This window comes from Pristiophorus japonicus, chromosome 23 (genome assembly GCF_044704955.1).
Source record: "Pristiophorus japonicus isolate sPriJap1 chromosome 23, sPriJap1.hap1, whole genome shotgun sequence".
Lineage (NCBI taxonomy): Eukaryota > Metazoa > Chordata > Chondrichthyes > Pristiophoridae > Pristiophorus > Pristiophorus japonicus.
In genome coordinates, this window is record NC_091999.1 from 20,403,089 (window position 1) to 20,429,692 (window position 26,604).

At 43.6% G+C, this 26,604-nt stretch overlaps 25 non-coding genes across 25 annotated transcripts; all 25 read left to right on the forward strand.

Annotated features, from left to right (window-relative positions):
- The first annotated feature begins 352 nt into the window (after nt 1–352).
- trnad-guc (transfer RNA aspartic acid (anticodon GUC)) lies at nt 353–424 on the forward strand. Its single transcript has one exon. It is a non-coding gene; the product is annotated as a tRNA-Asp (tRNA).
- Nucleotides 425–641: 217 nt separating this feature from the next.
- Nucleotides 642–723, forward strand: trnas-aga (transfer RNA serine (anticodon AGA)). The gene has a single exon. It is a non-coding gene; the product is annotated as a tRNA-Ser (tRNA).
- Nucleotides 724–2,303: 1,580 nt separating this feature from the next.
- On the forward strand, nt 2,304–2,375 carry trnad-guc (transfer RNA aspartic acid (anticodon GUC)). Its single transcript has one exon. It is a non-coding gene; the product is annotated as a tRNA-Asp (tRNA).
- A 216-nt stretch (nt 2,376–2,591) lies between these two features.
- On the forward strand, nt 2,592–2,673 carry trnas-aga (transfer RNA serine (anticodon AGA)). Its single transcript has one exon. It is a non-coding gene; the product is annotated as a tRNA-Ser (tRNA).
- Nucleotides 2,674–4,252: 1,579 nt separating this feature from the next.
- trnad-guc (transfer RNA aspartic acid (anticodon GUC)) lies at nt 4,253–4,324 on the forward strand. The gene has a single exon. It is a non-coding gene; the product is annotated as a tRNA-Asp (tRNA).
- A 217-nt stretch (nt 4,325–4,541) lies between these two features.
- On the forward strand, nt 4,542–4,623 carry trnas-aga (transfer RNA serine (anticodon AGA)). The gene has a single exon. It is a non-coding gene; the product is annotated as a tRNA-Ser (tRNA).
- Nucleotides 4,624–6,203: 1,580 nt separating this feature from the next.
- Nucleotides 6,204–6,275, forward strand: trnad-guc (transfer RNA aspartic acid (anticodon GUC)). Its single transcript has one exon. It is a non-coding gene; the product is annotated as a tRNA-Asp (tRNA).
- Nucleotides 6,276–6,492: 217 nt separating this feature from the next.
- On the forward strand, nt 6,493–6,574 carry trnas-aga (transfer RNA serine (anticodon AGA)). Its single transcript has one exon. It is a non-coding gene; the product is annotated as a tRNA-Ser (tRNA).
- A 1,579-nt stretch (nt 6,575–8,153) lies between these two features.
- On the forward strand, nt 8,154–8,225 carry trnad-guc (transfer RNA aspartic acid (anticodon GUC)). Its single transcript has one exon. It is a non-coding gene; the product is annotated as a tRNA-Asp (tRNA).
- A 217-nt stretch (nt 8,226–8,442) lies between these two features.
- trnas-aga (transfer RNA serine (anticodon AGA)) lies at nt 8,443–8,524 on the forward strand. The gene has a single exon. It is a non-coding gene; the product is annotated as a tRNA-Ser (tRNA).
- A 1,580-nt stretch (nt 8,525–10,104) lies between these two features.
- trnad-guc (transfer RNA aspartic acid (anticodon GUC)) lies at nt 10,105–10,176 on the forward strand. Its single transcript has one exon. It is a non-coding gene; the product is annotated as a tRNA-Asp (tRNA).
- Nucleotides 10,177–10,393: 217 nt separating this feature from the next.
- trnas-uga (transfer RNA serine (anticodon UGA)) lies at nt 10,394–10,475 on the forward strand. Its single transcript has one exon. It is a non-coding gene; the product is annotated as a tRNA-Ser (tRNA).
- Nucleotides 10,476–12,055: 1,580 nt separating this feature from the next.
- On the forward strand, nt 12,056–12,127 carry trnad-guc (transfer RNA aspartic acid (anticodon GUC)). Its single transcript has one exon. It is a non-coding gene; the product is annotated as a tRNA-Asp (tRNA).
- Nucleotides 12,128–14,004: 1,877 nt separating this feature from the next.
- Nucleotides 14,005–14,076, forward strand: trnad-guc (transfer RNA aspartic acid (anticodon GUC)). The gene has a single exon. It is a non-coding gene; the product is annotated as a tRNA-Asp (tRNA).
- A 217-nt stretch (nt 14,077–14,293) lies between these two features.
- On the forward strand, nt 14,294–14,375 carry trnas-aga (transfer RNA serine (anticodon AGA)). The gene has a single exon. It is a non-coding gene; the product is annotated as a tRNA-Ser (tRNA).
- Nucleotides 14,376–15,955: 1,580 nt separating this feature from the next.
- On the forward strand, nt 15,956–16,027 carry trnad-guc (transfer RNA aspartic acid (anticodon GUC)). The gene has a single exon. It is a non-coding gene; the product is annotated as a tRNA-Asp (tRNA).
- Nucleotides 16,028–17,904: 1,877 nt separating this feature from the next.
- trnad-guc (transfer RNA aspartic acid (anticodon GUC)) lies at nt 17,905–17,976 on the forward strand. Its single transcript has one exon. It is a non-coding gene; the product is annotated as a tRNA-Asp (tRNA).
- A 1,878-nt stretch (nt 17,977–19,854) lies between these two features.
- trnad-guc (transfer RNA aspartic acid (anticodon GUC)) lies at nt 19,855–19,926 on the forward strand. Its single transcript has one exon. It is a non-coding gene; the product is annotated as a tRNA-Asp (tRNA).
- Nucleotides 19,927–20,142: 216 nt separating this feature from the next.
- Nucleotides 20,143–20,224, forward strand: trnas-aga (transfer RNA serine (anticodon AGA)). Its single transcript has one exon. It is a non-coding gene; the product is annotated as a tRNA-Ser (tRNA).
- Nucleotides 20,225–21,804: 1,580 nt separating this feature from the next.
- trnad-guc (transfer RNA aspartic acid (anticodon GUC)) lies at nt 21,805–21,876 on the forward strand. The gene has a single exon. It is a non-coding gene; the product is annotated as a tRNA-Asp (tRNA).
- Nucleotides 21,877–22,092: 216 nt separating this feature from the next.
- On the forward strand, nt 22,093–22,174 carry trnas-uga (transfer RNA serine (anticodon UGA)). Its single transcript has one exon. It is a non-coding gene; the product is annotated as a tRNA-Ser (tRNA).
- A 1,580-nt stretch (nt 22,175–23,754) lies between these two features.
- Nucleotides 23,755–23,826, forward strand: trnad-guc (transfer RNA aspartic acid (anticodon GUC)). The gene has a single exon. It is a non-coding gene; the product is annotated as a tRNA-Asp (tRNA).
- Nucleotides 23,827–24,042: 216 nt separating this feature from the next.
- Nucleotides 24,043–24,124, forward strand: trnas-uga (transfer RNA serine (anticodon UGA)). The gene has a single exon. It is a non-coding gene; the product is annotated as a tRNA-Ser (tRNA).
- A 1,580-nt stretch (nt 24,125–25,704) lies between these two features.
- Nucleotides 25,705–25,776, forward strand: trnad-guc (transfer RNA aspartic acid (anticodon GUC)). Its single transcript has one exon. It is a non-coding gene; the product is annotated as a tRNA-Asp (tRNA).
- A 217-nt stretch (nt 25,777–25,993) lies between these two features.
- Nucleotides 25,994–26,075, forward strand: trnas-aga (transfer RNA serine (anticodon AGA)). The gene has a single exon. It is a non-coding gene; the product is annotated as a tRNA-Ser (tRNA).
- The last annotated feature ends 529 nt before the right edge of the window (nt 26,076–26,604 follow it).

Here is a 26,604-nt window from a genome sequence, read left to right on the forward strand (position 1 = left end):
AACCTGAGAAGTATTTCCATCATTTTCTGTTTTAGTCTCTATCTCTTTCTCTCTATCTGTCTCTCTCCTTGTCACTGTCTTTATCATTGTCTTTCTCTCACTCTTTCCCTTTCTCTCTTAATAGATCAAACACACAAATCTCTGTCTCTGTATGTGTTTGCGTCTTTTTCTCACCCAATCTGCCTCTCCTTCTCAGTCTCACACTTTCTGTCTCTCGTTGTCTCTATCTCGGTGTCTGTCTCTCCCTGTTTGTCGGTTTGTCTCTGTCTCTCAATGTGTCTGTCGACTTCTCATGGTGTCCAGTTCTGTTCACAGCTCGATTCCTGCTCCGACAGAGCAGCTTTCCGTCAGTTCCTCGTTAGTATAGTGGTGAGTATCCCCGCCTGTCACGCGGGAGACCGGGGTTCAATTCCCTGACGGGGAGGCAGATGTTTCAAAATGTTGATTTTTACTTCTGTTTCTTGGTAGATACATATTAAAAATTCCAGAGCGAAATCCGAACTGTGAAAATACAGGGAGAGGAGTTTGCCTCTTCCAGATTTTTAGATGACGGAGACCTTTTCAGGATTCTTTGGCCGTCTGCTGCACAGAGATGGATGACTGAGTTTTTTCTGAGTAACGTTTAAAAAGCCAGCGACACAGTAGTCGTGGCCGAGTGGTTAAGGCGATGGACTAGAAATCCATTGGGATTTTCCCGCGCAGGTTCGAATCCTGCCGACTACGATTCTCAGCATTTTTCATTCCATTTCACAATTTAACCAGTTCTCGAACAAACTGATCATGTGATAATTGGAATAACGTCCCACACCTTTCAACACTGACATTTGTTCTCATTTTTATTAATCTGCAATATTCACGATACATCCGATTAAAAAATCGCAACAATCAGTCAAAGTTGCGACAGTGATTCAGCCTGTCTCTCCCTCGAGATGTCTAAGGCAGCTGTGCATGCCCGTTGGTGCGTGTAAATTTTTGGTTATGTGTGTCTCTGTGTCTGTCTATCTCTATTTTTGTCTCTGTGTATGTGCAACTGTCTGTGGAAATCATCACCATGAATTTGGTATGTCCTGGAACTTATAAAAAAGACTTGGGGAAAATAATACGGTTGTGGACTTTTGTATCGGCTTTGGTTCAGTGGCAGCATTCTCGACTGAATCAGGAGTTTGTGTGTTCAAGTCGAACTCCTTGGACTTGAGCATATCATCTTGGCTAACACTCAAGTGCAGCACTTGGGGAATTTTGCAATGTTGAAGCTGTTGACTTTCGGATGAAATGTTAAATTGAAGCTCCGTCTGCACCCTCGGGTGGATATGAAAGGTCCCAGAGCATTACTCGAAACAGAGTAGGAGTGTTGCCCTCGTGTAAATATTACTAAAAATGTTCGTAAATGCTCACTAAAAGACAATGTGCATGTGTTTGTATGTGGGGTTGGGGTTGAAGCCCAGTTTGTCACAGAGACAGAATCCAAACTCTCACAGGGCCAGGATAACCGAGTGGTTATGTCGTTGGCCTTAAACTTCAAAGGGTTTCCACCGTGGGTTCTTCCCCACTCCTGGTTTCTATTTATTTTAACACAGATTTCCTCCCATTCTGATCAGTGATGTCCGATTTTCATCGGTTGAATCAACAATTTTCTGTAAATATGTGTCACTCTGAACCGATAATGAAATGAAATTGTGAAATGTATCTGTGTCGCTCGGTCTCTGCCTCTCTCTCTCTCTCCACAGAGCTCTGTATGTGTTTGTATGTCTGTGTCTTTGTCTCTCTCAGTCTGACTCACTCTGTCTGTCCCTGTTTCTCCGTTTGTCTCAGTCTCTCAATCTGTCTCTTTCTCACGGTGCCCACGTCTGTTCCAATGGGATTCTCTCAGATTCTTTGTCTGACTGGCTCTCTCTTTCCCATCATTTCGGTCTGTGCATTTCTTTGCCTGTCTCTGTTAGTCCCTGCCTCTAACCTGAGAAGTGTTTCCATCATTTTCTGTTTTAGTCTCTATCTCTTTCTCTCTATCTGTCTCTCTCCTTGTCACTGTCTTTATCATTGTCTTTCTCTCACTCTTTCCCTTTCTCTCTTAATAGATCAAACACACAAATCTCTGTCTCTGTATGTGTTTGAGTGTTTTTCTCACCCAATCTGCCTCTCCTTCTCAGTCTCACACTTTCTGTCTCTCGTTGTCTCTATCTCGGTGTCTGTCTCTCCCTGTTTGTCGGTTTGTCTCTGTCTCTCAATGTGTCTTTCGACTTCTCATGGTGTCCTGTTCTGTTCACAGCTCGATTCCTGCTCCGACAGAGCAGCTATCCGTCAGTTCCTCGTTAGTATAGTGGTGAGTATCCCCGCCTGTCACGCGGGAGACCGGGGTTCAATTCCCCGACGGGGAGTCAGATGTTTCAAAATGTTGATTTTTACTTCTGTTTCTTGGTAGATACATATTAAAAATTCCAGAGCGAAATCGAACTGTGAAAATACAGGTCGAGGAGTTTGCCTCTTCCAGATTTTTAGATGACGGAGACCTTTTCAGGATTCTTTGGCCGTCTGCTGCACAGAGATGGATGACTGAGTTTTTTCTGAGTAACGTTTAAAAAGCCAGCGACACAGTAGTCGTGGCCGAGTGGTTAAGGCGATGGACTAGAAATCCATTGGGATTTTCCCGCGCAGGTTCGAATCCTGCCGACTACGATTCTCAGCATTTTTCATTCCATTTCACAATTTAACCAGTTCTCTACCAAACTGATCATGTGATAATTGGAATAACGTCCCACACCTTTCAACACTGACATTTGTTCTCATTTTTATTAACCTGCAATATTCACGATACATCCGATTAAAAAATCGCAACAATCAGTCAAAGTTGCGACAGTGATTCAGCCTGTCTCTCACTCGAGATGTCTAAGGCAGCTGTGCATGCCCGTTGGTGCGCGTAAATTTTTGGTTATGTGTGTCTCTGTGTCTGTCTATCTCTATTTTTGTCTCCGTGTATGTGCAACTGTCTGTGGAAATCATCACCATGATTTTGGTATGTCCTGGAACTTATAAAAAAGACTTGGGGAAAATAATACGGTTGTGAACTTTTGTATCGGCTTTGGTTCAGTGGCAGCATTATCGACTGAATCAGGAGTTTGTGTGTTCAAGTCGTACTCCTTGGACTTGAGCATATCATCTTGGCTAACACTCAAGTGCAGCACTTGGGGAATTTTGCAATGTTGAAGCTGTTGACTTTCGGATGAAATGTTAAATTGAAGCTCCGTCTGCACCCTCGGGTGGATATGAAAGGTCCCAGAGCATTACTCGAAACAGAGTAGGAGAGTTGCCCCGTGTAAATATTCCTCAAAATGTTCGTAAATGCTCACTAAAAGACTATGTGCATGTGTTTGTATGTGGGGTTGGGGTTGAAGCCCAGTTTGTCACAGAGACAGAATCCAAACTCTCACAGGGCCAGGATAACCGAGTGGTTATGTCGTTGGCCTTAAAATTCAAAGGGTTTCCACCGTGGGTTCTTCCCCACTCCTGGTTTCTATTTATTTTAACACAGATTTCCTCCCATTCTGATCAGTGATGTCCGATTTTCATCGGTTGAATCAACAATTTTCTGTAACTATGTCTCACTCTGAACCGATAATGAAATGAAATTGTGAAATGTATCTGTGTCGCTCGGTCTCTGCCTCTCTCTCTCTCTCCACAGAGCTGTGTATGTGTTTGTATGTCTGAGTCTTTGTCTCCCTCAGTCTGACTCACTCTGTCTGTCCCTGTTTCTCCGTTTGTCTCAGTCTCTCAATCTGTCTCTTTCTCACGGTGCCCACGTCTGTTCCAATGGGATTCTCTCAGATTCTTTGTCTGACTGACTCTCTCTTTCCCATCATTTCGGTCTGTCCATTTCTTTGCCTGTCTCTGTTAGTCCCTGCCTCTAACCTGAGAAGTATTTCCATCATTTTCTGTTTTAGTCTCTATCTCTTTCTCTCTATCTGTCTCTCTCCTTGTCACTGTCTTTATCATTGTCTTTCTCTCACTCTTTCCCTTTCTCTCTTAATAGATCAAACACACAAATCTCTGTCTCTGTATGTGTTTGCGTCTTTTTCTCACCCAATCTGCCTCTCCTTCTCAGTCTCACACTTTCTGTCTCTCGTTGTCTCTATCTCGGTGTCTGTCTCTCCCTGTTTGTCGGTTTGTCTCTGTCTCTCAATGTGTCTGTCGACTTCTCATGGTGTCCAGTTCTGTTCACAGCTCGATTCCTGCTCCGACAGAGCAGCTTTCCGTCAGTTCCTCGTTAGTATAGTGGTGAGTATCCCCGCCTGTCACGCGGGAGACCGGGGTTCAATTCCCTGACGGGGAGGCAGATGTTTCAAAATGTTGATTTTTACTTCTGTTTCTTGGTAGATACATATTAAAAATTCCAGAGCGAAATCCGAACTGTGAAAATACAGGGAGAGGAGTTTGCCTCTTCCAGATTTTTAGATGACGGAGACCTTTTCAGGATTCTTTGGCCGTCTGCTGCACAGAGATGGATGACTGAGTTTTTTCTGAGTAACGTTTAAAAAGCCAGCGACACAGTAGTCGTGGCCGAGTGGTTAAGGCGATGGACTAGAAATCCATTGGGATTTTCCCGCGCAGGTTCGAATCCTGCCGACTACGATTCTCAGCATTTTTCATTCCATTTCACAATTTAACCAGTTCTCGAACAAACTGATCATGTGATAATTGGAATAACGTCCCACACCTTTCAACACTGACATTTGTTCTCATTTTTATTAATCTGCAATATTCACGATACATCCGATTAAAAAATCGCAACAATCAGTCAAAGTTGCGACAGTGATTCAGCCTGTCTCTCCCTCGAGATGTCTAAGGCAGCTGTGCATGCCCGTTGGTGCGTGTAAATTTTTGGTTATGTGTGTCTCTGTGTCTGTCTATCTCTATTTTTGTCTCTGTGTATGTGCAACTGTCTGTGGAAATCATCACCATGAATTTGGTATGTCCTGGAACTTATAAAAAAGACTTGGGGAAAATAATACGGTTGTGGACTTTTGTATCGGCTTTGGTTCAGTGGCAGCATTCTCGACTGAATCAGGAGTTTGTGTGTTCAAGTCGAACTCCTTGGACTTGAGCATATCATCTTGGCTAACACTCAAGTGCAGCACTTGGGGAATTTTGCAATGTTGAAGCTGTTGACTTTCGGATGAAATGTTAAATTGAAGCTCCGTCTGCACCCTCGGGTGGATATGAAAGGTCCCAGAGCATTACTCGAAACAGAGTAGGAGTGTTGCCCTCGTGTAAATATTACTAAAAATGTTCGTAAATGCTCACTAAAAGACAATGTGCATGTGTTTGTATGTGGGGTTGGGGTTGAAGCCCAGTTTGTCACAGAGACAGAATCCAAACTCTCACAGGGCCAGGATAACCGAGTGGTTATGTCGTTGGCCTTAAACTTCAAAGGGTTTCCACCGTGGGTTCTTCCCCACTCCTGGTTTCTATTTATTTTAACACAGATTTCCTCCCATTCTGATCAGTGATGTCCGATTTTCATCGGTTGAATCAACAATTTTCTGTAAATATGTGTCACTCTGAACCGATAATGAAATGAAATTGTGAAATGTATCTGTGTCGCTCGGTCTCTGCCTCTCTCTCTCTCTCCACAGAGCTCTGTATGTGTTTGTATGTCTGTGTCTTTGTCTCTCTCAGTCTGACTCACTCTGTCTGTCCCTGTTTCTCCGTTTGTCTCAGTCTCTCAATCTGTCTCTTTCTCACGGTGCCCACGTCTGTTCCAATGGGATTCTCTCAGATTCTTTGTCTGACTGGCTCTCTCTTTCCCATCATTTCGGTCTGTGCATTTCTTTGCCTGTCTCTGTTAGTCCCTGCCTCTAACCTGAGAAGTGTTTCCATCATTTTCTGTTTTAGTCTCTATCTCTTTCTCTCTATCTGTCTCTCTCCTTGTCACTGTCTTTATCATTGTCTTTCTCTCACTCTTTCCCTTTCTCTCTTAATAGATCAAACACACAAATCTCTGTCTCTGTATGTGTTTGAGTGTTTTTCTCACCCAATCTGCCTCTCCTTCTCAGTCTCACACTTTCTGTCTCTCGTTGTCTCTATCTCGGTGTCTGTCTCTCCCTGTTTGTCGGTTTGTCTCTGTCTCTCAATGTGTCTGTCGACTTCTCATGGTGTTCAGTTCTGTTCACAGCTCGATTCCTGCTCCGACAGAGCAGCTATCCGTCAGTTCCTCGTTAGTATAGTGGTGAGTATCCCCGCCTGTCACGCGGGAGACCGGGGTTCAATTCCCCGATGGGGAGGCAGATGTTTCAAAATGTTGATTTTTACTTCTGTTTCTTGGTAGATACATATTAAAAATTCCAGAGCGAAATCCGAACTGTGAAAATACAGGGAGAGGAGTTTGCCTCTTCCAGATTTTTAGATGACGGAGACCTTTTCAGGATTCTTTGGCCGTCTGCTGCACAGAGATGGATGACTGAGTTTTTTCTGAGTAACGTTTAAAAAGCCAGCGACACAGTAGTCGTGGCCGAGTGGTTAAGGCGATGGACTAGAAATCCATTGGGATTTTCCCGCGCAGGTTCGAATCCTGCCGACTACGATTCTCAGCATTTTTCATTCCATTTCACAATTTAACCAGTTCTCTACCAAACTGATCATGTGATAATTGGAATAACGTCCCACACCTTTCAACACTGACATTTGTTCTCATTTTTATTAACCTGCAATATTCACGATACATCCGATTAAAAAATCGCAACAATCAGTCAAAGTTGCGACAGTGATTCAGCCTGTCTCTCACTCGAGATGTCTAAGGCAGCTGTGCATGCCCGTTGGTGCGCGTAAATTTTTGGTTATGTGTGTCTCTGTGTCTGTCTATCTCTATTTTTGTCTCCGTGTATGTGCAACTGTCTGTGGAAATCATCACCATGATTTTGGTATGTCCTGGAACTTATAAAAAAGACTTGGGGAAAATAATACGGTTGTGAACTTTTGTATCGGCTTTGGTTCAGTGGCAGCATTATCGACTGAATCAGGAGTTTGTGTGTTCAAGTCGTACTCCTTGGACTTGAGCATATCATCTTGGCTAACACTCAAGTGCAGCACTTGGGGAATTTTGCAATGTTGAAGCTGTTGACTTTCGGATGAAATGTTAAATTGAAGCTCCGTCTGCACCCTCGGGTGGATATGAAAGGTCCCAGAGCATTACTCGAAACAGAGTAGGAGAGTTGCCCCGTGTAAATATTCCTCAAAATGTTCGTAAATGCTCACTAAAAGACTATGTGCATGTGTTTGTATGTGGGGTTGGGGTTGAAGCCCAGTTTGTCACAGAGACAGAATCCAAACTCTCACAGGGCCAGGATAACCGAGTGGTTATGTCGTTGGCCTTAAAATTCAAAGGGTTTCCACCGTGGGTTCTTCCCCACTCCTGGTTTCTATTTATTTTAACACAGATTTCCTCCCATTCTGATCAGTGATGTCCGATTTTCATCGGTTGAATCAACAATTTTCTGTAACTATGTCTCACTCTGAACCGATAATGAAATGAAATTGTGAAATGTATCTGTGTCGCTCGGTCTCTGCCTCTCTCTCTCTCTCCACAGAGCTGTGTATGTGTTTGTATGTCTGAGTCTTTGTCTCTCTCAGTCTGACTCACTCTGTCTGTCCCTGTTTCTCCGTTTGTCTCAGTCTCTCAATCTGTCTCTTTCTCACGGTGCCCACGTCTGTTCCAATGGGATTCTCTCAGATTCTTTGTCTGACTGACTCTCTCTTTCCCATCATTTCGGTCTGTCCATTTCTTTGCCTGTCTCTGTTAGTCCCTGCCTCTAACCTGAGAAGTATTTCCATCATTTTCTGTTTTAGTCTCTATCTCTTTCTCTCTATCTGTCTCTCTCCTTGTCACTGTCTTTATCATTGTCTTTCTCTCACTCTTTCCCTTTCTCTCTTAATAGATCAAACACACAAATCTCTGTCTCTGTATGTGTTTGCGTCTTTTTCTCACCCAATCTGCCTCTCCTTCTCAGTCTCACACTTTCTGTCTCTCGTTGTCTCTATCTCGGTGTCTGTCTCTCCCTGTTTGTCGGTTTGTCTCTGTCTCTCAATGTGTCTGTCGACTTCTCATGGTGTCCAGTTCTGTTCACAGCTCGATTCCTGCTCCGACAGAGCAGCTTTCCGTCAGTTCCTCGTTAGTATAGTGGTGAGTATCCCCGCCTGTCACGCGGGAGACCGGGGTTCAATTCCCTGACGGGGAGGCAGATGTTTCAAAATGTTGATTTTTACTTCTGTTTCTTGGTAGATACATATTAAAAATTCCAGAGCGAAATCCGAACTGTGAAAATACAGGGAGAGGAGTTTGCCTCTTCCAGATTTTTAGATGACGGAGACCTTTTCAGGATTCTTTGGCCGTCTGCTGCACAGAGATGGATGACTGAGTTTTTTCTGAGTAACGTTTAAAAAGCCAGCGACACAGTAGTCGTGGCCGAGTGGTTAAGGCGATGGACTAGAAATCCATTGGGATTTTCCCGCGCAGGTTCGAATCCTGCCGACTACGATTCTCAGCATTTTTCATTCCATTTCACAATTTAACCAGTTCTCGAACAAACTGATCATGTGATAATTGGAATAACGTCCCACACCTTTCAACACTGACATTTGTTCTCATTTTTATTAATCTGCAATATTCACGATACATCCGATTAAAAAATCGCAACAATCAGTCAAAGTTGCGACAGTGATTCAGCCTGTCTCTCCCTCGAGATGTCTAAGGCAGCTGTGCATGCCCGTTGGTGCGTGTAAATTTTTGGTTATGTGTGTCTCTGTGTCTGTCTATCTCTATTTTTGTCTCTGTGTATGTGCAACTGTCTGTGGAAATCATCACCATGAATTTGGTATGTCCTGGAACTTATAAAAAAGACTTGGGGAAAATAATACGGTTGTGGACTTTTGTATCGGCTTTGGTTCAGTGGCAGCATTCTCGACTGAATCAGGAGTTTGTGTGTTCAAGTCGAACTCCTTGGACTTGAGCATATCATCTTGGCTAACACTCAAGTGCAGCACTTGGGGAATTTTGCAATGTTGAAGCTGTTGACTTTCGGATGAAATGTTAAATTGAAGCTCCGTCTGCACCCTCGGGTGGATATGAAAGGTCCCAGAGCATTACTCGAAACAGAGTAGGAGTGTTGCCCTCGTGTAAATATTACTAAAAATGTTCGTAAATGCTCACTAAAAGACAATGTGCATGTGTTTGTATGTGGGGTTGGGGTTGAAGCCCAGTTTGTCACAGAGACAGAATCCAAACTCTCACAGGGCCAGGATAACCGAGTGGTTATGTCGTTGGCCTTAAACTTCAAAGGGTTTCCACCGTGGGTTCTTCCCCACTCCTGGTTTCTATTTATTTTAACACAGATTTCCTCCCATTCTGATCAGTGATGTCCGATTTTCATCGGTTGAATCAACAATTTTCTGTAAATATGTGTCACTCTGAACCGATAATGAAATGAAATTGTGAAATGTATCTGTGTCGCTCGGTCTCTGCCTCTCTCTCTCTCTCCACAGAGCTCTGTATGTGTTTGTATGTCTGTGTCTTTGTCTCTCTCAGTCTGACTCACTCTGTCTGTCCCTGTTTCTCCGTTTGTCTCAGTCTCTCAATCTGTCTCTTTCTCACGGTGCCCACGTCTGTTCCAATGGGATTCTCTCAGATTCTTTGTCTGACTGGCTCTCTCTTTCCCATCATTTCGGTCTGTGCATTTCTTTGCCTGTCTCTGTTAGTCCCTGCCTCTAACCTGAGAAGTGTTTCCATCATTTTCTGTTTTAGTCTCTATCTCTTTCTCTCTATCTGTCTCTCTCCTTGTCACTGTCTTTATCATTGTCTTTCTCTCACTCTTTCCCTTTCTCTCTTAATAGATCAAACACACAAATCTCTGTCTCTGTATGTGTTTGAGTGTTTTTCTCACCCAATCTGCCTCTCCTTCTCAGTCTCACACTTTCTGTCTCTCGTTGTCTCTATCTCGGTGTCTGTCTCTCCCTGTTTGTCGGTTTGTCTCTGTCTCTCAATGTGTCTGTCGACTTCTCATGGTGTTCAGTTCTGTTCACAGCTCGATTCCTGCTCCGACAGAGCAGCTATCCGTCAGTTCCTCGTTAGTATAGTGGTGAGTATCCCCGCCTGTCACGCGGGAGACCGGGGTTCAATTCCCCGATGGGGAGGCAGATGTTTCAAAATGTTGATTTTTACTTCTGTTTCTTGGTAGATACATATTAAAAATTCCAGAGCGAAATCCGAACTGTGAAAATACAGGGAGAGGAGTTTGCCTCTTCCAGATTTTTAGATGACGGAGACCTTTTCAGGATTCTTTGGCCGTCTGCTGCACAGAGATGGATGACTGAGTTTTTTCTGAGTAACGTTTAAAAAGCCAGCGACACAGTAGTCGTGGCCGAGTGGTTAAGGCGATGGACTTGAAATCCATTGGGATTTTCCCGCGCAGGTTCGAATCCTGCCGACTACGATTCTCAGCATTTTTCATTCCATTTCACAATTTAACCAGTTCTCTACCAAACTGATCATGTGATAATTGGAATAACGTCCCACACCTTTCAACACTGACATTTGTTCTCATTTTTATTAACCTGCAATATTCACGATACATCCGATTAAAAAATCGCAACAATCAGTCAAAGTTGCGACAGTGATTCAGCCTGTCTCTCCCTCGAGATGTCTAAGGCAGCTGTGCATGCCCGTTGGTGCGTGTAAATTTTTGGTTATGTGTGTCTCTGTGTCTGTCTATCTCTATTTTTGTCTCTGTGTATGTGCAACTGTCTGTGGAATTCATCACCATGAATTTGGTATGTCCTGGCACTTATAAAAAAGACTTGGGGAAAATAATACGGTTGTGGACTTTTGTATCGGCTTTGGTTCAGTGGCAGCATTCTCGACTGAATCAGGAGTTTGTGTGTTCAAGTCGCACTCCTTGGACTTGAGCATATCATCTTGGCTAACACTCAAGTGCAGCACTTGGGGAATTTTGCAATGTTGAAGCTGTTGACTTTCGGATGAAATGTTAAATTGAAGCTCCGTCTGCACCCTCGGGTGGATATGAAAGGTCCCAGAGCATTACTCGAAACAGAGTAGGAGTGTTGCCCTCGTGTAAATATTACTAAAAATGTTCGTAAATGCTCACTAAAAGACAATGTGCATGTGTTTGTATGTGGGGTTGGGGTTGAAGCCCAGTTTGTCACAGAGACAGAATCCAAGCTCTCACAGGGCCAGGATAAACGAGTGGTTATGTCGTTGGCCTTAAACTTCAAAGGGTTTCCACCGTGGGTTCTTCCCCACTCCTTGTTTCTATTTATTTTAACACAGATTTCCTCCCATTCTGATCAGTGATGTCCGATTTTCATCGGTTGAATCAACAATTTTCTGTAAATATGTGTCACTCTGAACCGATAATGAAATGAAATTGTGAAATGTATCTGTGTCGCTCGGTCTCTGCCTATTTCTCTCTCTCCACAGAGCTGTGTATGTGTTTGTATGTCTGAGTCTTTGTCTCTCTCAGTCTGACTCACTCTGTCTGTCCCTGTTTCTCCGTTTGTCTCAGTCTCTCAATCTGTCTCTTTCTCACGGTGCCCACGTCTGTTCCAATGGGATTCTCTCAGATTCTTTGTCTGACTGGCTCTCTCTTTCCCATCATTTCGGTCTGTCCATTTCTTTGCCTGTCTCTGTTAGTCCCTGCCTCTAACCTGAGAAGTATTTCCATCATTTTCTGTTTTAGTCTCTATCTCTTTCTCTCTATCTGTCTCTCTCCTTGTCACTGTCTTTATCATTGTCTTTCTCTCACTCTTTCCCTTTCTCTCTTAATAGATCAAACACACAAATCTCTGTCTCTGTATGTGTTTGCGTCTTTTTCTCACCCAATCTGCCTCTCCTTCTCAGTCTCACACTTTCTGTCTCTCGTTGTCTCTATCTCGGTGTCTGTCTCTCCCTGTTTGTCGGTTTGTCTCTGTCTCTCAATGTGTCTGTCGACTTCTCATGGTGTCCAGTTCTGTTCACAGCTCGATTCCTGCTCCGACAGAGCAGCTATCCGTCAGTTCCTCGTTAGTATAGTGGTGAGTGTCCCCGCCTGTCACGCGGGAGACCGGGGTTCAATTCCCCGACGGGGAGGCAGATGTTTCAAAATGTTGATTTTTACTTCTGTTTCTTGGTAGATACATATTAAAAATTCCAGAGCGAAATCGAACTGTGAAAATACAGGGAGAGGAGTTTGCCTCTTCCAGATTTTTAGCTGACGGAGACTTTTTCAGGATTCTTTGGCCGTCTGCTGCACAGAGATGGATGACTGAGTTTTTTCTGAGTAACGTTTAAAAAGCCAGCGACACAGTAGTCGTGGCCGAGTGGTTAAGGCGATGGACTAGAAATCCATTGGGATTTTCCCGCTAAGGTTCGAATCCTGCCGACTACGATTCTCAGCATTTTCATTCCATTTCACAATTTAACCAGTTCTCTACCAAACTGATCATGTGAGAATTGGAATAACGTCCCACACCTTTCAACACTGACATTTGTTCTCATTTTTATTAATCTGCAATATTCACGATACATCTGATTAAAAAATCGCAACAATCAGTCAAAGTTGCGACAGTGATTCAGCCTGTCTCTCCCTCGAGATGTCTAAGGCAGCTGTGCATGCCCGTTGGTGCGTGTAAATTTTTGGTTATGTGTGTCTCTGTGTCTGTCTATCTCTATTTTTGTCTCTGTGTATGTGCAACTGTCTGTGGAAATCATCACCATGAATTTGGTATGTCCTGGAACTTATAAAAAAGACTTGGGGAAAATAATACGGTTGTGGACTTTTGTATCGGCTTTGGTTCAGTGGCAGCATTCTCGACTGAATCAGGAGTTTGTGTGTTCAAGTCGAACTCCTTGGACTTGAGCATATCATCTTGGCTAACACTCAAGTGCAGCACTTGGGGAATTTTGCAATGTTGAAGCTGTTGACTTTCGGATGAAATGTTAAATTGAAGCTCCGTCTGCACCCTCGGGTGGATATGAAAGGTCCCAGAGCATTACTCGAAACAGAGTAGGAGTGTTGCCCTCGTGTAAATATTACTAAAAATGTTCGTAAATGCTCACTAAAAGACAATGTGCATGTGTTTGTATGTGGGGTTGGGGTTGAAGCCCAGTTTGTCACAGAGACAGAATCCAAACTCTCACAGGGCCAGGATAACCGAGTGGTTATGTCGTTGGCCTTAAACTTCAAAGGGTTTCCACCGTGGGTTCTTCCTCACTCCTGGTTTCTATTTATTTTAACACAGATTTCCTCCCATTCTGATCAGTGATGTCCGATTTTCATCGGTTGAATCAACAATTTTCTGTAAATATGTGTCACTCTGAACCGATAATGAAATGAAATTGTGAAATGTATCTGTGTCGCTCGGTCTCTGCCTCTCTCTCTCTCTCCACAGAGCTCTGTATGTGTTTGTATGTCTGTGTCTTTGTCTCTCTCAGTCTGACTCACTCTGTCTGTCCCTGTTTCTCCGTTTGTCTCAGTCTCTCAATCTGTCTCTTTCTCACGGTGCCCACGTCTGTTCCAATGGGATTCTCTCAGATTCTTTGTCTGACTGGCTCTCTCTTTCCCATCATTTCGGTCTGTGCATTTCTTTGCCTGTCTCTGTTAGTCCCTGCCTCTAACCTGAGAAGTGTTTCCATCATTTTCTGTTTTAGTCTCTATCTCTTTCTCTCTATCTGTCTCTCTCCTTGTCACTGTCTTTATCATTGTCTTTCTCTCACTCTTTCCCTTTCTCTCTTAATAGATCAAACACACAAATCTCTGTCTCTGTATGTGTTTGAGTGTTTTTCTCACCCAATCTGCCTCTCCTTCTCAGTCTCACACTTTCTGTCTCTCGTTGTCTCTATCTCGGTGTCTGTCTCTCCCTGTTTGTCGGTTTGTCTCTGTCTCTCAATGTGTCTGTCGACTTCTCATGGTGTTCAGTTCTGTTCACAGCTCGATTCCTGCTCCGACAGAGCAGCTATCCGTCAGTTCCTCGTTAGTATAGTGGTGAGTATCCCCGCCTGTCACGCGGGAGACCGGGGTTCAATTCCCCGATGGGGAGGCAGATGTTTCAAAATGTTGATTTTTACTTCTGTTTCTTGGTAGATACATATTAAAAATTCCAGAGCGAAATCCGAACTGTGAAAATACAGGGAGAGGAGTTTGCCTCTTCCAGATTTTTAGATGACGGAGACCTTTTCAGGATTCTTTGGCCGTCTGCTGCACAGAGATGGATGACTGAGTTTTTTCTGAGTAACGTTTAAAAAGCCAGCGACACAGTAGTCGTGGCCGAGTGGTTAAGGCGATGGACTAGAAATCCATTGGGATTTTCCCGCGCAGGTTCGAATCCTGCCGACTACGATTCTCAGCATTTTTCATTCCATTTCACAATTTAACCAGTTCTCTACCAAACTGATCATGTGATAATTGGAATAACGTCCCACACCTTTCAACACTGACATTTGTTCTCATTTTTATTAACCTGCAATATTCACGATACATCCGATTAAAAAATCGCAACAATCAGTCAAAGTTGCGACAGTGATTCAGCCTGTCTCTCCCTCGAGATGTCTAAGGCAGCTGTGCATGCCCGTTGGTGCGTGTAAATTTTTGGTTATGTGTGTCTCTGTGTCTGTCTATCTCTATTTTTGTCTCTGTGTATGTGCAACTGTCTGTGGAATTCATCACCATGAATTTGGTATGTCCTGGCACTTATAAAAAAGACTTGGGGAAAATAATACGGTTGTGGACTTTTGTATCGGCTTTGGTTCAGTGGCAGCATTCTCGACTGAATCAGGAGTTTGTGTGTTCAAGTCGCACTCCTTGGACTTGAGCATATCATCTTGGCTAACACTCAAGTGCAGCACTTGGGGAATTTTGCAATGTTGAAGCTGTTGACTTTCGGATGAAATGTTAAATTGAAGCTCCGTCTGCACCCTCGGGTGGATATGAAAGGTCCCAGAGCATTACTCGAAACAGAGTAGGAGTGTTGCCCTCGTGTAAATATTACTAAAAATGTTCGTAAATGCTCACTAAAAGACAATGTGCATGTGTTTGTATGTGGGGTTGGGGTTGAAGCCCAGTTTGTCACAGAGACAGAATCCAAGCTCTCACAGGGCCAGGATAAACGAGTGGTTATGTCGTTGGCCTTAAACTTCAAAGGGTTTCCACCGTGGGTTCTTCCCCACTCCTTGTTTCTATTTATTTTAACACAGATTTCCTCCCATTCTGATCAGTGATGTCCGATTTTCATCGGTTGAATCAACAATTTTCTGTAAATATGTGTCACTCTGAACCGATAATGAAATGAAATTGTGAAATGTATCTGTGTCGCTCGGTCTCTGCCTATTTCTCTCTCTCCACAGAGCTGTGTATGTGTTTGTATGTCTGAGTCTTTGTCTCTCTCAGTCTGACTCACTCTGTCTGTCCCTGTTTCTCCGTTTGTCTCAGTCTCTCAATCTGTCTCTTTCTCACGGTGCCCACGTCTGTTCCAATGGGATTCTCTCAGATTCTTTGTCTGACTGGCTCTCTCTTTCCCATCATTTCGGTCTGTCCATTTCTTTGCCTGTCTCTGTTAGTCCCTGCCTCTAACCTGAGAAGTATTTCCATCATTTTCTGTTTTAGTCTCTATCTCTTTCTCTCTATCTGTCTCTCTCCTTGTCACTGTCTTTATCATTGTCTTTCTCTCACTCTTTCCCTTTCTCTCTTAATAGATCAAACACACAAATCTCTGTCTCTGTATGTGTTTGCGTCTTTTTCTCACCCAATCTGCCTCTCCTTCTCAGTCTCACACTTTCTGTCTCTCGTTGTCTCTATCTCGGTGTCTGTCTCTCCCTGTTTGTCGGTTTGTCTCTGTCTCTCAATGTGTCTGTCGACTTCTCATGGTGTCCAGTTCTGTTCACAGCTCGATTCCTGCTCCGACAGAGCAGCTATCCGTCAGTTCCTCGTTAGTATAGTGGTGAGTGTCCCCGCCTGTCACGCGGGAGACCGGGGTTCAATTCCCCGACGGGGAGGCAGATGTTTCAAAATGTTGATTTTTACTTCTGTTTCTTGGTAGATACATATTAAAAATTCCAGAGCGAAATCGAACTGTGAAAATACAGGGAGAGGAGTTTGCCTCTTCCAGATTTTTAGCTGACGGAGACTTTTTCAGGATTCTTTGGCCGTCTGCTGCACAGAGATGGATGACTGAGTTTTTTCTGAGTAACGTTTAAAAAGCCAGCGACACAGTAGTCGTGGCCGAGTGGTTAAGGCGATGGACTAGAAATCCATTGGGATTTTCCCGCTAAGGTTCGAATCCTGCCGACTACGATTCTCAGCATTTTCATTCCATTTCACAATTTAACCAGTTCTCTACCAAACTGATCATGTGAGAATTGGAATAACGTCCCACACCTTTCAACACTGACATTTGTTCTCATTTTTATTAATCTGCAATATTCACGATACATCTGATTAAAAAATCGCAACAATCAGTCAAAGTTGCGACAGTGATTCAGCCTGTCTCTCCCTCGAGATGTCTAAGGCAGCTGTGCATGCCCGTTGGTGCGTGTAAATTTTTGGTTATGTGTGTCTCTGTGTCTGTCTATCTCTATTTTTGTCTCTGTGTATGTGCAACTGTCTGTGGAAATCATCACCATGAATTTGGTATGTCCTGGAACTTATAAAAAAGACTTGGGGAAAATAATACGGTTGTGAACTTTTGTATCGGCTTTGGTTCAGTGGCAGCATTCTCGACTGAATCAGGAGTTTGTGTGTTCAAGTCGCACTCCTTGGACTTGAGCATATCATCTTGGCTAACACTCAAGTGCAGCACTTGGGGAATTTTGCAATGTTGAAGCTGTTGACTTTCGGATGAAATGTTAAATTGAAGCTCCGTCTGCACCCTCGGGTGGATATGAAAGGTCCCAGAGCATTACTCGAAACAGAGTAGGAGTGTTGCCCTCGTGTAAATATTACTAAAAATGTTCGTAAATTCTCACTAAAAGACAATGTGCATGTGTTTGTATGTGGGGTTGGGGTTGAAGCCCAGTTTGTCACAGAGACAGAATCCAAACTCTCACAGGGCCAGGATAACCGATTGGTTATGTCGTTGGCCTTAAACTTCAAAGGGTTTCCACCGTGGGTTCTTCCTCACTCCTGGTTTCTATTTATTTTAACACAGATTTCCTCCCATTCTGATCAGTGATGTCCGATTTTCATCGGTTGAATCAACAATTTTCTGTAAATATGTTTCACGCTGAACCGATAATGAAATGAAATTGTGAAATGTATCTGTGTCGCTCGGTCTCTGCCTCTCTCTCTCTCTCCACAGAGCTGTGTATGTGTTTGTATGTCTGAGTCTTTGTCTCTCTCAGTCTGACTCACTCTGTCTGTCCCTGTTTCTCCGTTTGTCTCAGTCTCTCAATCTGTCTCTTTCTCACGGTGCCCACGTCTGTTCCAATGGGATTCTCTCAGATTCTTTGTCTGACTGGCTCTCTCTTTCCCATCATTTCGGTCTGTGCATTTCTTTGCCTGTCTCTGTTAGTCCCTGCCTCTAACCTGAGAAGTATTTCCATCATTTTCTGTTTTAGTCTCTATCTCTTTCTCTCTATCTGTCTCTCTCCTTGTCACTGTCTTTATCATTGTCTTTCTCTCACTCTTTCCCTTTCTCTCTTAATAGATCAAACACACAAATCTCTGTCTCTGTATGTGTTTGAGTGTTTTTCTCACCCAATCTGCCTCTCCTTCTCAGTCTCACACTTTCTGTCTCTCGTTGTCTCTATCTCGGTGTCTGTCTCTCCCTGTTTGTCGGTTTGTCTCTGTCTCTCAATGTGTCTGTCGACTTCTCATGGTGTTCAGTTCTGTTCACAGCTCGATTCCTGCTCCGACAGAGCAGCTATCCGTCAGTTCCTCGTTAGTATAGTGGTGAGTATCCCCGCTTGTCACGCGGGAGACCGGGGTTCAATTCCCCGACGGGGAGGCAGATGTTTCAAAATGTAGATTTTTACTTCTATTTCTTGGTAGATACATATTAAAAATTCCAGAGCGAAATCCGAACTGTGAAAATACAGGGAGAGGAGTTTGCCTCTTCCAGATTTTTAGCTGACGGAGACCTTTTCAGGATTCTTTGGCCGTCTGCTGCACAGAGATGGATGACTGAGTTTTTTCTGAGTAACGTTTAAAAAGCCAGCGACACAGTAGTCGTGGCCGAGTGGTTAAGGCGATGGACTAGAAACCATTGGGATTTTCCTGCGCAGGTTCGAATCCTGCCGACTACGATTCTCAGCATTTTTCATTCCATTTCACAATTTAACCAGGTCTCGACCAAACTGATCATGTGATAATTGGAATAACGTCCCACAACTTTCAACACTGACATTTGTTCTCATTTTTATTAATCTGCAATATTCACGATACATCCGATTAAAAAATCGCAACAATCAGTCAAAGTTGCGACAGTGATTCAGCCTGTCTCTCCCTCGAGATGTCTAAGGCAGCTGTGCATGCCCGTTGGTGCGTGTAAATTTTTGGTTATGTGTGTCTCTGTGTCTGTCTATCTCTATTTTTGTCTCTGTGTATGTGCAACTGTCTGTGGAAATCATCACCATGAATTTGGTATGTCCTGGCACTTATAAAAAAGACTTGGGGAAAATAATACGGTTGTGGACTTTTGTATCGGCTTTGGTTCAGTGGCAGCATTCTCGACTGAATCAGGAGTTTGTGTGTTCAAGTCGCACTCCTTGGACTTGAGCATATCATCTTGGCTAACACTCAAGTGCAGCACTTGGGGAATTTTGCAATGTTGAAGCTGTTGACTTTCGGATGAAATGTTAAATTGAAGCTCCGGCTGCACCCTCGGGTGGATATGAAAGGTCCCAGAGCATTACTCGAAACAGAGTAGGAGTGTTGCCCTCGTGTAAATATTACTAAAAATGTTCGTAAATGCTCACTAAAAGACAATGTGCATGTGTTTGTATGTGGGGTTGGGGTTGAAGCCCAGTTTGTCACAGAGACAGAATCCAAGCTCTCACAGGGCCAGGATAAACGAGTGGTTATGTCGTTGGCCTTAAACTTCAAAGGGTTTCCACCGTGGGTTCTTCCCCACTCCTGGTTTCTATTTATTTTAACACAGATTTCCTCCCATTCTGATCAGTGATGTCCGATTTTCATCGGTTGAATCAACAATTTTCTGTAAATATGTGTCACTCTGAACCGATAATGAAATGAAATTGTGAAATGTATCTGTGTCGCTCGGTCTCTGCCTATTTCTCTCTCTCCACAGAGCTGTGTATGTGTTTGTATGTCTGAGTCTTTGTCTCTCTCAGTCTGACTCACTCTGTCTGTCCCTGTTTCTCCGTTTGTCTCAGTCTCTCAATCTGTCTCTTTCTCACGGTGCCCACGTCTGTTCCAATGGGATTCTCTCAGATTCTTTGTCTGACTGGCTCTCTCTTTCCCATCATTTCGGTCTGTCCATTTCTTTGCCTGTCTCTGTTAGTCCCTGCCTCTAAACTGAGAAGTATTTCCATCATTTTCTGTTTTAGTCTCTATCTCTTTCTCTCTATCTGTCTCTCTCCTTGTCACTGTCTTTATCATTGTCTTTCTCTCACACTTTCCCTTTCTCTCTTAATAGATCAAACACACAAATCTCTGTCTCTGTATGTGTTTGCGTCTTTTTCTCACCCAATCTGCCTCTCCTTCTCAGTCTCACACTTTCTGTCTCTCGTTGTCTCTATCTCGGTGTCTGTCTCTCCCTGTTTGTCGGTTTGTCTCTGTCTCTCAATGTGTCTGTCGACTTCTCATGGTGTCCAGTTCTGTTCACAGCTCGATTCCTGCTCCGACAGAGCAGCTAGCCGTCAGTTCCTCGTTAGTATAGTGGTGAGTGTCCCCGCCTGTCACGCGGGAGACCGGGGTTCAATTCCCCGACGGGGAGGCAGATGTTTCAAAATGTTGATTTTTACTTCTGTTTCTTGGTAGATACATATTAAAAATTCCAAAGCGAAATCGAACTGTGAAAATACAGGTAGTGGAGTTTGCCTCTTCCAGATTTTTAGCTTACGGAGACTTTTTCAGGATTCTTTGGCCGTCTGCTGCACAGAGATGGATGACTGAGTTTTTTCTGAGTAACGTTTAAAAAGCCAGCGACACAGTAGTCGTGGCCGAGTGGTTAAGGCGATGGACTAGAAATCCATTGGGATTTTCCCGCGCAGGTTCGAATCCTGCCGACTACGATTCTCAGCATTTTTCATTCCATTTCACAATTTAACCAGTTCTCGAACAAACTGATCATGTGATAATTGGAATAACGTCCCACACCTTTCAACACTGACATTTGTTCTCATTTTTATTAATCTGCAATATTCACGATACATCCGATTAAAAAATCGCAACAATCAGTCAAAGTTGCGACAGTGATTCAGCCTGTCTATCCCTCGAGATGTCTAAGGCAGCTGTGCATGCCCGTTGGTGCGTGTAAATTTTTGGTTATGTGTGTCTCTGTGTCTGTCTATCTCTATTTTTGTCTCTGTGTATGTGCAACTGTCTGTGGAAATCATCACCATGAATTTGGTATGTCCTGGAACTTATAAAAAGGACTTGGGGAAAATAATACGGTTGTGAACTTTTGTATCGGCTTTGGTTCAGTGGCAGCATTCTCGACTGAATCAGGAGTTTGTGTGTTCAAGTCGCACTCCTTGGACTTGAGCATATCATCTTGGCTAACACTCAAGTGCAGCACTTGGGGAATTTTGCAATGTTGAAGCTGTTGACTTTCGGATGAAATGTTAAATTGAAGCTCCGGCTGCACCCTCGGGTGGATATGAAAGGTCCCAGAGCATTACTCGAAACAGAGTAGGAGTGTTGCCCTCGTGTAAATATTACTAAAAATGTTCGTAAATGCTCACTAAAAGACAATGTGCATGTGTTTGTATGTGGGGTTGGGGTTGAAGCCCAGTTTGTCACAGAGACAGAATCCAAACTCTCACAGGGCCAGGATAACCGAGTGGTTATGTCGTTGGCCTTAAACTTCAAAGGGTTTCCACCGTGGGTTCTTCCCCACTCCTGGTTTCTATTTATTTTAACACAGATTTCCTCCCATTCTGATCAGTGATGTCCGATTTTCATCGGTTGAATCAACAATTTTCTGTAAATATGTGTCACTCTGAACCGATAATGAAATGAAATTGTGAAATGTATCTGTGTCGCTCGGTCTCTGCCTCTCTCTCTCTCTCCACAGAGCACTGTATGTGTTTGTATGTCTGATTCTTTGTCTCTCTCAGTCTGACTCACTCTGTCTGTCCCTGTTTCTCTGTTTGTCTCAGTCTCTCAATCTGTCTCTTTCTCACGGTGCCCACGTCTGTTCCAATGGGATTCTCTCAGATTCTTTGTCTGACTGGCTCTCTCTTTCCCATCATTTCGGTCTGTCCATTTCTTTGCCTGTCTCTGTTAGTCCCTGCCTCTAACCTGAGAAGTATTTCCATCATTTTCTGTTTTAGTCTCTATCTCTTTCTCTCTATCTGTCTCTCTCCTTGTCACTGTCTTTATCATTGTCTTTCTCTCACTCTTTCCCTTTCTCTCTTAATAGATCAAACACACAAATCTCTGTCTCTGTATGTGTTTGAGTCTTTTTCTCACCCAATCTGCCTCTCCTTCTCAGTCTCACACTTTCTGTCTCTCGTTGTCTCTATCTCGGTGTCTGTCTCTCCCTGTTTGTCGGTTTGTCTCTGTCTCTCAATGTGTCTGTCGACTTCTCATGGTGTCCTGTTCTGTTCACAGCTCGATTCCTGCTCCGACAGAGCAGCTATCCGTCAGTTCCTCGTTAGTATAGTGGTGAGTATCCCCGCCTGTCACGCGGGAGACCGGGGTTCAATTCCCCGACGGGGAGGCAGATGTTTCAAAATGTTGATTTTTACTTCTGTTTCTTGGTAGATACATATTAAAAATTCCAGAGCGAAATCGAACTGTGAAAATACAGGTCGAGGAGTTTGCCTCTTCCAGATTTTTAGCTAACGGAGACTTTTTCAGGATTCTTTGGCCGTCTGCTGCACAGAGATGGATGACTGAGTTTTTTCTGAGTAACGTTTAAAAAGCCAGCGACACAGTAGTCGTGGCCGAGTGGTTAAGGCGATGGACTTGAAATCCATTGGGATTTTCCCTCGCAGGTTCGAATCCTGCCGACTACGATTCTCAGCATTTTTCATTCCATTTCACAATTTAACCAGTTCTCGAACAAACTGATCATGTGATAATTGGAATAACGTCCCACACCTTTCAACACTGACATTTGTTCTCATTTTTATTAATCTGCAATATTCACGATACATCCGATTAAAAAATCGCAACAATCAGTCAAAGTTGCGACAGTGATTCAGCCTGTCTATCCCTCGAGATGTCTAAGGCAGCTGTGCATGCCCGTTGGTGCGTGTAAATTTTTGGTTATGTGTGTCTCTGTGTCTGTCTATCTCTATTTTTGTCTCTGTGTATGTGCAACTGTCTGTGGAAATCATCACCATGAATTTGGTATGTCCTGGAACTTATAAAAAAGACTTGGGGAAAATAATACGGTTGTGAACTTTTGTATCGGCTTTGGTTCAGTGGCAGCATTCTCGACTGAATCAGGAGTTTGTGTGTTCAAGTCGCACTCCTTGGACTTGAGCATATCATCTTGGCTAACACTCAAGTGCAGCACTTGGGGAATTTTGCAATGTTGAAGCTGTTGACTTTCGGATGAAATGTTAAATTGAAGCTCCGTCTGCACCCTCGGGTGGATATGAAAGGTCCCAGAGCATTACTCGAAATAGAGTAGGAGTGTTGCCCTCGTGTAAATATTACTAAAAATGTTCGTAAATGCTCACTAAAAGACAATGTGCATTTGTTTGTATGTGGTGTTGGGGTTGAAGCCCAGTTTGTCACAGAGAGAGAATGCAAGCTCTCACAGGGCCAGGATAAACGAGTGGTTATGTCGTTGGCCTTAAACTTCAAAGGGTTTCCACCGTGGGTTCTTCACAACTCCTGGTTTCTATTTATTTTAACACAGATTTCCTCCCATTCTGATCAGTGATGTCCGATTTTCATCGGTTGAATCAACAATTTTCTGTAAATATGTGTCACTCTGAACCGATAATGAAATGAAATTGTGAAATGTATCTGTGTCGCTCGGTCTCTGCCTCTCTCTCTCTCTCCACAGAGCTGTGTATGTGTTTGTATGTCTGAGTCTTTGTCTCTCTCAGTCTGACTCACTCTGTCTGTCCCTGTTTCTCCGTTTGTCTCAGTCTCTCAATCTGTCTCTTTCTCACGGTGCCCACGTCTGTTCCAATGGGATTCTCTCAGATTCTTTGTCTGACTGACTCTCTCTTCCCCATCATTTCGGTCTGTCCATTTCTTTGCCTGTCTCTGTTAGTCCCTGCCTCTAACCTGAGAAGTATTTCCATCATTTTCTGTTTTAGTCTCTATCTCTTTCTCTCTATCTGTCTCTCTCCTTGTCACTGTCTTTATCATTGTCTTTCTCTCACTCTTTCCCTTTCTCTCTTAATAGATCAAACACACAAATCTCTGTCTCTGTATGTGTTTGCGTCTTTTTCTCACCCAATCTGCCTCTCCTTCTCAGTCTCACACTTTCTGTCTCTCGTTGTCTCTATCTCGGTGTCTGTCTCTCCCTGTTTGTCGGTTTGTCTCTGTCTCTCAATGTGTCTGTCGACTTCTCATGGTGTCCAGTTCTGTTCACAGCTCGATTCCTGCTCCGACAGAGCAGCTTTCCGTCAGTTCCTCGTTAGTATAGTGGTGAGTATCCCCGCCTGTCACGCGGGAGACCGGGGTTCAATTCCCCGACGGGGAGGCAGATGTTTCAAAATGTTGATTTTTACTTCTGTTTCTTGGTAGATACATATTAAAAATTCCAGAGCGAAATCGAACTGTGAAAATACAGGTCGAGGAGTTTGCCTCTTCCAGATTTTTAGCTAACGGAGACTTTTTCAGAATTCTTTGGCCGTCTGCTGCACAGAGATGGATGACTGAGTTTTTTCTGAGTAACGTTTAAAAAGCCAGCGACACAGTAGTCGTGGCCGAGTGGTTAAGGCGATGGACTTGAAATCCATTGGGATTTTCCCTCGCAGGTTCGAATCCTGCCGACTACGATTCTCAGCATTTTTCATTCCATTTCACAATTTAACCAGTTCTCGAACAAACTGATCATGTGATAATTGGAATAACGTCCCACACCTTTCAACACTGACATTTGTTCTCATTTTTATTAATCTGCAATATTCACGATACATCCGATTAAAAAATCGCAACAATCAGTCAAAGTTGCGACAGTGATTCAGCCTGTCTATCCCTCGAGATGTCTAAGGCAGCTGTGCATGCCCGTTGGTGCGTGTAAATTTTTGGTTATGTGTGTCTCTGTGTCTGTCTATCTCTATTTTTGTCTCTGTGTATGTGCAACTGTCTGTGGAAATCATCACCATGAATTTGGTATGTCCTGGAACTTATAAAAAAGACTTGGGGAAAATAATACGGTTGTGAACTTTTGTATCGGCTTTGGTTCAGTGGCAGCTTTCTCGACTGAATCAGGAGTTTGTGTGTTCAAGTCGCACTCCTTGGACTTGAGCATATCATCTTGGCTAACACTCAAGTGCAGCACTTGGGGAATTTTGCAATGTTGAAGCTGTTGACTTTCGGATGAAATGTTAAATTGAAGCTCCGTCTGCACCCTCGGGTGGATATGAAAGGTCCCAGAGCATTACTCGAAATAGAGTAGGAGTGTTGCCCTCGTGTAAATATTACTAAAAATGTTCGTAAATGCTCACTAAAAGACAATGTGCATTTGTTTGTATGTGGGGTTGGGGTTGAAGCCCAGTTTGTCACAGAGAGAGAATGCAAGCTCTCACAGGGCCAGGATAAACGAGTGGTTATGTCGTTGGCCTTAAACTTCAAAGGGTTTCCACCGTGGGTTCTTCACAACTCCTGGTTTCTATTTATTTTAACACAGATTTCCTCCCATTCTGATCAGTGATGTCCGATTTTCATCGGTTGAATCAACAATTTTCTGTAAATATGTGTCACTCTGAACCGATAATGAAATGAAATTGTGAAATGTATCTGTGTCGCTCGGTCTCTGCCTCTCTCTCTCTCTCCACAGAGCTGTGTATGTGTTTGTATGTCTGAGTCTTTGTCTCTCTCAGTCTGACTCACTCTGTCTGTCCCTGTTTCTCCGTTTGTCTCAGTCTCTCAATCTGTCTCTTTCTCACGGTGCCCACGTCTGTTCCAATGGGATTCTCTCAGATTCTTTGTCTGACTGACTCTCTCTTTCCCATCATTTCGGTCTGTCCATTTCTTTGCCTGTCTCTGTTAGTCCCTGCCTCTAACCTGAGAAGTATTTCCATCATTTTCTGTTTTAGTCTCTATCTCTTTCTCTCTATCTGTCTCTCTCCTTGTCACTGTCTTTATCATTGTCTTTCTCTCACTCTTTCCCTTTCTCTCTTAATAGATCAAACACACAAATCTCTGTCTCTGTATGTGTTTGCGTCTTTTTCTCACCCAATCTGCCTCTCCTTCTCAGTCTCACACTTTCTGTCTCTCGTTGTCTCTATCTCGGTGTCTGTCTCTCCCTGTTTGTCGGTTTGTCTCTGTCTCTCAATGTGTCTGTCGACTTCTCATGGTGTCCAGTTCTGTTCACAGCTCGATTCCTGCTCCGACAGAGCAGCTTTCCGTCAGTTCCTCGTTAGTATAGTGGTGAGTATCCCCGCCTGTCACGCGGGAGACCGGGGTTCAATTCCCCGACGGGGAGGCAGATGTTTCAAAATGTTGATGTTTACTTCTGTTTCTTGGTAGATACATATTAAAAATTCCAGAGCGAAATCCGAACTGTGAAAATACAGGTTGAGGAGTTTGCCTCTTCCAGATTTTTAGATGACGGAGACCTTTTCAGGATTCTTTGGCCGTCTGCAGCACAGAGATGGATGACTGAGTTTTTTCTGAGTAACGTTTAAAAAGCCAGCGACACAGTAGTCGTGGCCGAGTGGTTAAGGCGATGGACTAGAAATCCATTGGGATTTTCCCGCGCAGGTTCGAATCCTGCCGACTACGAGTCTCAGCATTTTTCATTCCATTTCACAATTTAACCAGTTCTCGAACAAACTGATCATGTGATAATTGGAATAACGTCCCACACCATTCAACACTGACATTTGTTCTCATTTTTATTAATCTGCAATATTCACGATACATCCGATTAAAAAATCGCAACAATCAGTCAAAGTTGCGACAGTGATTCAGCCTGTCTCTCCCTCGAGATGTCTAAGGCAGCTGTGCATGCCCGTTGGTGCGTGTAAATTTTTGGTTATGTGTGTCTCTGTGTCTGTCTATCTCTATTTTTGTCTCTGTGTATGTGCAACTGTCTGTGGAAATCATCACCATGAATTTGGTATGTCCTGGAACTTATAAAAAAGACTTGGGGAAAATAATACGGTTGTGGACTTTTGTATCGGCTTTGGTTCAGTGGCAGCATTCTCGACTGAATCAGGAGTTTGTGTGTTCAAGTCGCACTCCTTGGACTTGAGCATATCATCTTGGCTAACACTCAAGTGCAGCACTTGGGGAATTTTGCAATGTTGAA